Below are 7,500 nucleotides of genomic sequence, written 5' to 3'. Positions count from 1 at the left end.
AGTTGAGGTTGTATAAAAATATTTATATTTATTTTATATTTTAGCTTTTTGCTATTTTAAAGAAACATACATAATTATTTCTTAACACCAATATAATTTTCTTAATAATAAATATTCAATCTTTTCATCCCGTACTACTTACTTCATTATAACAACAATATTATTTTCTTGGTTTTTTACATTTAAGGCAATCCTAGAATAAAATAATATTTTATGCTAGACGTTCCTCTAAATGTATATATTATTTGAAATAATAATATTGAAATTTTATTGTTTTTGGGAATACTAAGATTCTTATTTATTATAAAATTTCGTTCAAATATGAGGTGTTCAAGAATATATTTTCTATATTTCTTTTTATGCTATTAATATTATGGATTGAAAAATACAATCCAGTAATATACCATGTGCTTAAATTCTTTTAATTGACTAAAAGAATAAGCAACTAATTTAGCATAGTCTTACAACCCTCAACCATATGTAGTCCAAGCAGCACTTTAAAATTAATTAAAGTACATAACAGCATGGACTGCAATATGCGTTCAAAATGTCGATGTTCATGTGTCCTGCAGTTCACACGATGACGCACAGTTAGCTGCGTTCTTCATCGACCCATGAGCCGAGTGATCCACCGCTTAGAGTGATAATTTTTTGTTTATTTTAATTTAACGTCAAGAGTTTTTAATTTATTGAAAGAATAACATTTCGTTTTCGTATATAATATATAAATTATTTTAAAACATCTTTCAATAAATTGTAATTTTCAACCCAAACATTTACAAGTTGCGCATGTCTTAGTCCAACAAAAACAGTAATTCCTTTTTTATTACATTTTATTTAATTTCTATATATTTTTAAGGAATTACACGTTAATGAGAACAAATTAACTTATCATTTATATTATTTTTATAAATAATAAGTACAACTATATATGTTTAAAGGTTTGTTGCGTTCAAATACAATGTATGCGATATAATTTTCATTATACTACAATACAAGGAGTAAAAAAAAAAAGAAAAAAAAGAAAAACATTCAAATAAATGAATGAAAAGAAAAAAAAGAAAATAATTTTTCTTTTTTATTCTTTTTTTGTTTGTTTGTTTGTTTGTTTGTTTGTTTGTTTTTTTATAATATTTACGGATAGGAACACAATAATGATCCTTCCGCAGGTTCACCTACGGAAACCTTGTTACGACTTTTACTTCCTCTAAATAATCAAGTTCGGTCAACTTTTGCGAAACAACCGTGAAACACAAGGCGTCACAGTGATCACGTCCGGAGACCTCACTAAATAATTCAATCGGTAGTAGCGACGGGCGGTGTGTACAAAGGGCAGGGACGTAATCAATGCGAGTTAATGACTCACACTTACTGGGAATTCCAAGTTCATGTGAACAGTTTCAGTTCACAATCCCAAGCATGAAAGTGGTTCAGCGGTTTACCCGGACCTCTCGGTCTAGGAAATACACGTTGATACTTTCATTGTAGCGCGCGTGCAGCCCAGGACATCTAAGGGCATCACAGACCTGTTATTGCTCAATCTCGTTACTGCTAGACGCAATTTGTCCATTTAAGAAGCTAGTGTCCTTATAATGGGACAAACCAACAGGTACGGCTCCACTTATATAAACACATTCAAACACTTGCACATTCAAGATGAACTCATGAATGAAGGCTATATAAGCTTCAACACCATAATCCTGAAAGCATCTATTTAATATATTTGAGTCTCGTTCGTTATCGGAATTAACCAGACAAATCACTCCACGAACTAAGAACGGCCATGCACCACCACCCATAGATTCGAGAAAGAGCTATCAATCTGTCTTACACGCTTATGTTCGGACCTGGTAAGTTTTCCCGTGTTGAGTCAAATTAAGCCGCAGGCTCCACTCCTGGTGGTGCCCTTCCGTCAATTCCTTTAAGTTTCAGCTTTGCAACCATACTTCCCCCGGAGCCCAAAAGCTTTGGTTTCCCGGGAAGCGACTGAGAGAGCCATAGTAGTAGCTACACCCAATTGCTAGCTGGCATCGTTTATGGTTAGAACTAGGGCGGTATCTGATCGCCTTCGAACCTCTAACTTTCGTTCTTGATTAATGAAAACATCTTTGGCAAATGCTTTCGCTTAAGTTAGTCTTACGACGGTCCAAGAATTTCACCTCTCGCGTCGTAATACTAATGCCCCCAAACTGCTTCTATTAATCATTACCTCTTGATCTAAAAACCAATGAAAGTAGAACAGAGGTCTTATTTCATTATTCCATGCACAAAATATTCAGGCATTTGGAGCCTGCTTTAAGCACTCTAATTTGTTCAAAGTAATTGTACCGGCCCACAACAACACTCGATGAAGAGCACTGAAGCAGGTTTAAATAGGAGGAATATATAAAAAATACATTGTATTAATTACATATAAGAACTCCACCGGTAATACGCTTGCATACATAAGGTAATGTACATACCACAATTATAGCTGTACTACCCGTATGAAGCACAAATTCAACTACGAACGTTTTAACCGCAACAACTTTAATATACGCTATTGGAGCTGGAATTACCGCGGCTGCTGGCACCAGACTTGCCCTCCAATAGGTCCTTGTTAAAGGATTTAAAGTGTACTCATTCCAATTACAGGGCCTCGGATATGAGTCCTGTATTGTTATTTTTCGTCACTACCTCCCCGAACTGGGAGTGGGTAATTTACGCGCCTGCTGCCTTCCTTAGATGTGGTAGCCGTTTCTCAGGCTCCCTCTCCGGAATCGAACCCTGATTCCCCGTTACCCGTTGCAACCATGGTAGTCCTAGATACTACCATCAAAAGTTGATAGGGCAGACATTTGAAAGATCTGTCGTCGGTACGAGACCATACGATCTGCAAGTTATCTAGAGTTCAACCAATATAACGATCTTACGATCGCTTGGTTGTAGCCTAATAAAAGCACACGTTCCAAAAGGTCCGTGTTTATTTTGCATGTATTAGCTCTAGAATTACCACAGTTATCCAAGTAACTGTTAACGATCTATGGAACCATAACTGATATAATGAGCCTTTTGCGGTTTCACTTTTAATTTGTTTGTACTTAGACATGCATGGCTTAATCTTTGAGACAAGCATATAACTACTGGCAGGATCAACCAGAATAATATTTTTTATTCATTTATATAATATTTTTTATACTATATAAATTTTTATAATGATATTTTCAATATTTGAAAATTAAGTACACGACATATACACAATGCAAAGGAGAACGAAATCGCGACAATAAATAATTATGAAATTTCTTCTACTATGGTCGGATTAAATAATTTACTTCATGTCATTTAAATTTCATATTATTGTATTATTTATTGCGGTCTTATTCGGACTTTGAGACTGTGTATCTTATCGTGAGAAAGAATTTTCGTTCTCTATACATATATAATATAATTATTAATGTAAGGACGATGTTTCTTCTTGTATTTGTTAAACTTTCAAATAATATCATTTTTTATACATTTTACTTTATTTCAATGCATATAGTGTATATATCTTTTTTTAAGAGTATATACGTTTTTCTTTTGATTTGAAATTAATAATTTCAATTCAATTATTTTTCATTTTATTTCATATATGATATGAAAGTATTCGAGCGTAATAATATAAATATTTAACTTTATTGAATTTTATTCTTTACCCACATATATTTTATGTGAATAGAAGAACAAACCCCAAAAAAAGTTAAATTAAAAAAAAAACGACTACATTATGTTAGGTATAGAAGAATAATCTCAATTAATAACATTTCATTATTAACAAAATTATTTCTATTTAAACCAACTGTAGCAAACCAGGAATAAATTTTTTTGCTCTCATTTATATATTACACTTAAATACTTTTATAAATATATGAAAATAATTTTCATATAAGTACTAAGTATGCAATTTCATACAAGTATTAAAATTTTCATACAAGTACTAATGTTGAAGTTTCATACAACATATATGTTTTCTGCCACGTACACCTCACCAACCGGAAATCGTATGGAGAAAATCTTTTTAACCATATAAAAGTTTTAAATTCATATATATACAAGTAATTTATATCATTTTCTATGAGCATTATGCTTATAAGAAATATTACAACATCAAAAATAGCTTAACATTTATTTTTTTTTTTAAATTTTTTGTACTTATATGAAAATTATTTAGTTGTATGAATTCATACACTTAGTACTTATATGAAAATTAGTATCTATATGAAAATTAATTAGTATTTATATGAAATTTATTAAGTATCTATATGAAAATTATTTAGTATTTATATGAAAATTATTTACTTGTATGAATTCATAAACTTAGTATCTATATGAAAATTATTTAGTATTTATATGAAAATTTTTTACTTGTATGAATTCATAAACTTAGTATCTATATGAAAATTATTTAGTATTTATATGAAAATTTTTAACTTGTATGAATTCATTAACTTAGTATCTATATGAAAATTATTTAGTATTTATATGAAAATTTTTAACTTGTATGAATTCATTAACTTAGTATCTATATGAAAATTATTTAGTATTTATATGAAAATTATTTACTTGTATGAATTCATAAACTTAGTATCTATATGAAAATTATTTAGTATTTATATGAAAATTTTTAACTTGTATGAATTCATTAACTTAGTATCTATATGAAAATTATTTAGTATTTATATGAAAATTTTTAACTTGTATGAATTCATTAACTTAGTATCTATATGAAAATTATTTAGTATTTATATGAAAATTTTTAACTTGTATGAATTCATTAACTTAGTATCTATATGAAAATTATTTAGTATTTATATGAAAATTATTTACTTGTATGAATTCATAAACTTAGTATCTATATGAAAATTATTTAGTATTTATATGAAAATTTTTTACTTGTATGAATTCATAAACTTAGTATCTATATGAAAATTATTTAGTATTTATATGAAAATTTTTAACTTGTATGAATTCATTAACTTAGTATCTATATGAAAATTATTTAGTATTTATATGAAAATTTTTAACTTGTATGAATTCATTAACTTAGTATCTATATGAAAATTATTTAGTATTTATATGAAAATTATTTACTTGTATGAATTCATAAACTTAGTATCTATATGAAAATTATTTAGTATTTATATGAAAATTTTTAACTTGTATGAATTCATTAACTTAGTATCTATATGAAAATTATTTAGTATTTATATGAAAATTTTTAACTTGTATGAATTCATTAACTTAGTATCTATATGAAAATTATTTAGTATTTATATGAAAATTTTTAACTTGTATGAATTCATTAACTTAGTATCTATATGAAAATTATTTAGTATTTATATGAAAATTATTTACTTGTATGAATTCATAAACTTAGTATCTATATGAAAATTATTTAGTATTTATATGAAAATTTTTTACTTGTATGAATTCATAAACTTAGTATCTATATGAAAATTATTTAGTATTTATATGAAAATTTTTAACTTGTATGAATTCATAAACTTAGTATCTATATGAAAATTATTTAGTATTTATATGAAAATTTTTTACTTGTATGAATTCATAAACTTAGTATCTATATGAAAATTATTTAGTATTTATATGAACATTTTTTACTTGTATGAATTCATAAACTTAGTATCTATATGAAAATTATTTAGTATTTATATGAAAATTTTTAACTTGTATGAATTCATTAACTTAGTATCTATATGAAAATTATTTAGTATTTATATGAAAATTTTTTACTTGTATGAATTCATAAACTTAGTATCTATATGAAAATTATTTAGTATTTATATGAAAATTTTTAACTTGTATGAATTCATTAACTTAGTATCTATATGAAAATTATTTAGTATTTATATGAAAATTTTTAACTTGTATGAATTCATTAACTTAGTATCTATATGAAAATTATTTAGTATTTATATGAAAATTTTTAACTTGTATGAATTCATTAACTTAGTATCTATATGAAAATTATTTAGTATTTATATGAAAATTTTTAACTTGTATGAATTCATTAACTTAGTATCTATATGAAAATTATTTAGTATTTATATGAAAATTTTTAACTTGTTTGAATTCATTAACTTAGTATCTATATGAAAATTATTTAGTATTTATATGAAAATTATTTACTTGTATGAATTCATAAACTTAGTATCTATATGAAAATTATTTAGTATTTATATGAAATTTTTTTACTTGTATGAACGTGGTTTCGGCGTTTTGGCTCTTTATATGGGGTTTCGGCTCTTCGCAAATAGGGACAGTAGGAATCTCCTGAATTCCTTTTTGCGCGTCACTAATAAGATGACGATGCATTTGGCTACGTAAATAAAATCATTTTTATGCCCGCCGTTTAACCAAACTTAGTTTTTTTTATATGCAAATATACGTGGTTTCGGCGTTTTGGCTCTTTATATGTGGTTTCGGCTCTTCGCAAATAGGGACAGTAGGAATCTCCTGAATTCCTTTTTGCGCGTCACTAATAAGATGACGATGCATTTGGCTACGTAAATAAAATCATTTTTATGCCCGCCGTTTAACCAAATTTAGTTTTTTTTATATGCAAATATACGTTTTTTCGGCCTTTTGGCTCTTTATATGTGGTTTCGGCTCTTCGCAAATAGGGACAGTAGGAATCTCCTGAATTCCTTTTTGCGCGTCACTAATAAGATGACGATGCATTTGGCTACGTAAATAAAATCATTTTTATGCCCGCCGTTTAACCAAATTTAGTTTTTTTTATATGCAAATATACGTTTTTTCGGCGTTTTGGCTCTTTATATGTGGTTTCGGCTCTTCGCAAATAGGGACAGTAGGAATCTCCTGAATTCCTTTTTGCGCGTCACTAATAAGATGACGATGCATTTGGCTACGTAAATAAAATCATTTTTATGCCCGCCGTTTAACCAAATTTAGTTTTTTTTATATGCAAATATACGTTTTTTCGGCCTTTTGGCTCTTTATATGTGGTTTCGGCTCTTCGCAAATAGGGACAGTAGGAATCTCCTGAATTCCTTTTTGCGCGTCACTAATAAGATGACGATGCATTTGGCTACGTAAATAAAATCATTTTTATGCCCGCCGTTTAACCAAATTTAGTTTTTTTTATATGCAAATATACGTTTTTTCGGCCTTTTGGCTCTTTATATGTGGTTTCGGCTCTTCGCAAATAGGGACAGTAGGAATCTCCTGAATTCCTTTTTGCGCGTCACTAATAAGATGACGATGCATTTGGCTACGTAAATAAAATCATTTTTATGCCCGCCGTTTAACCAAATTTAGTTTTTTTTATATGCAAATATACGTTTTTTCGGCCTTTTGGCTCTTTATATGTGGTTTCGGCTCTTCGCAAATAGGGACAGTAGGAATCTCCTGAATTCCTTTTTGCGCGTCACTAATAAGATGACGATGCATTTGGCTACGTAAATAAAATCATTTTTATGCCCGCCGTTTAACCAAATT

At 28.3% G+C, this 7,500-nt stretch overlaps 3 non-coding genes across 3 annotated transcripts in view; all 3 read right to left on the bottom strand.

The window, feature by feature from the left end:
• The window catches only part of LOC128923705 (large subunit ribosomal RNA), a 3,984-nt gene extending 3,973 nt beyond the window's left edge, over positions 1–11 (bottom strand). Inside the window, exon 1 of the ribosomal RNA XR_008472443.1 lies at positions 1–11. This exon is cut by the window's left edge and continues 3,973 nt beyond it. This is a non-coding gene — a ribosomal RNA (large subunit ribosomal RNA).
• A 453-nt stretch (positions 12–464) lies between these two features.
• Positions 465–643, bottom strand: LOC128923721 (5.8S ribosomal RNA). Its single transcript, XR_008472452.1, has one exon. It is a non-coding gene; the product is annotated as a 5.8S ribosomal RNA (ribosomal RNA).
• Positions 644–1,152: 509 nt separating this feature from the next.
• On the bottom strand, positions 1,153–3,142 carry LOC128923744 (small subunit ribosomal RNA). Its single transcript, XR_008472475.1, has one exon. It is a non-coding gene; the product is annotated as a small subunit ribosomal RNA (ribosomal RNA).
• Between the last annotated feature and the right edge of the window lie 4,358 nt (positions 3,143–7,500).

The sequence above is a fragment of the Zeugodacus cucurbitae genome, unplaced genomic scaffold (assembly GCF_028554725.1).
Source record: "Zeugodacus cucurbitae isolate PBARC_wt_2022May unplaced genomic scaffold, idZeuCucr1.2 ctg00000026.1, whole genome shotgun sequence".
NCBI lineage: Eukaryota > Metazoa > Arthropoda > Insecta > Diptera > Tephritidae > Zeugodacus > Zeugodacus cucurbitae.
Note: the sequence above shows the minus strand (reverse complement) of the source record. Positions and strands in the feature narration are given on the sequence as shown.